At 57.0% G+C, this 964-nt stretch overlaps 1 protein-coding gene across 3 annotated transcripts in view; it reads left to right on the forward strand.

Annotated features, from left to right (window-relative positions):
- The first annotated feature begins 453 nt into the window (after nt 1–453).
- Nucleotides 454–964, forward strand: part of FNDC3B (fibronectin type III domain containing 3B) — a 296,648-nt gene continuing 296,137 nt past the window's right edge. The window contains exon 1 of one of the 3 annotated variants that reach the window (XM_039865044.1): nt 454–628. The gene's annotated coding sequence lies outside the window, so the exon portion shown is untranslated. The remainder of the gene's footprint in view (nt 629–964) is intronic. The other 2 variants (XM_039865045.1, XM_039865042.1) reach the window with 2 other exon arrangements.

Consider the following 964-nt stretch of genomic DNA (forward strand, 5'->3'; position numbering starts at 1 on the left):
TTGATATAATAAAATCTGTTCATGTTGTTAGCCGTGTGAACAAAGTGCTGTGGGAAATGGAGAAGGGAGTGACAAAATAGCTCACAAAGTTGTTGTGGGTATTTTTAAAAAGTTAATATATGTGTATATAAAAAAGTCATTGTCTTAGCTCTGATTATTATTCAGCAAACACTGCATTTATATTGGTATTTGGCGATCTTTTGTAGAACGTGCAGCCCTCGCCTTTCAGGAGTTGCTAGTTCCCCAAAGCCTCAGACTTCTTTAGTCTGGCTAAAACCAAATGAGTTTCTGGTTAGTTATGCAGGCCTGTGGGGCAAAGGAGGCTCCCACAGCTCCAGCAAACCCGAGATTTGGAGGCGGTTATACTCGGCAGTTTACGGCAGTGGGCGGGCCCCAAAGCCCCATGTGGTCCCGACATCATTGACATGGCGGAATCCCCCATCAAACCCTCCTGGTAGTTATTTGAGCGGCGGCGGCTGCCGAAGGAGGAGGAGAGCGGCGGCGGCGGCGGCGGCGGCGGCGGGAGCAGCGAAGGGGACGGCAGGGATCCTCTGGGCTGCCGGCTGGGAAGGCGTGGGCGACCCGGTGTGTGGCGCGCCCGGAGCCCCGTTTTTCAGCCCAAGGGAAGGTAAGGCGTGCAGGAGACTGGAGGGGACCCGGGCTCCGTGTCTCGGCTGCCGGGTCCCGGGGCGCTGGAAAGCCCCAGCTGGATGCCGAGTCCGCCAAAGTGCATTCCTGTCCTGGAGCGTTCCCGGCGCGCCGGGCTTCCCGGGGAAAACTTGGCGCCAGAGTGCTGGGGCGCCCCGCGCTCGCCTGGGTGCCCCGGGAACAGAGAGGTGATCGGCCTCCGCTTTGGGGCCGCGTCTGGCTGGGCTCCAGTTCTCCGCACGTCCCTTCAGCTTGCCAGGGCTTGGAGGAGGGAAAGAAACGGGTAGATTCTTCTTGATGGAAAAAAAAAAAAAAA

Source organism: Pteropus medius, unplaced genomic scaffold, assembly GCF_902729225.1.
Source record: "Pteropus medius unplaced genomic scaffold, Ma_sr-lr_union100, whole genome shotgun sequence".
Classification (NCBI taxonomy): Eukaryota; Metazoa; Chordata; class Mammalia; order Chiroptera; family Pteropodidae; genus Pteropus; species Pteropus medius.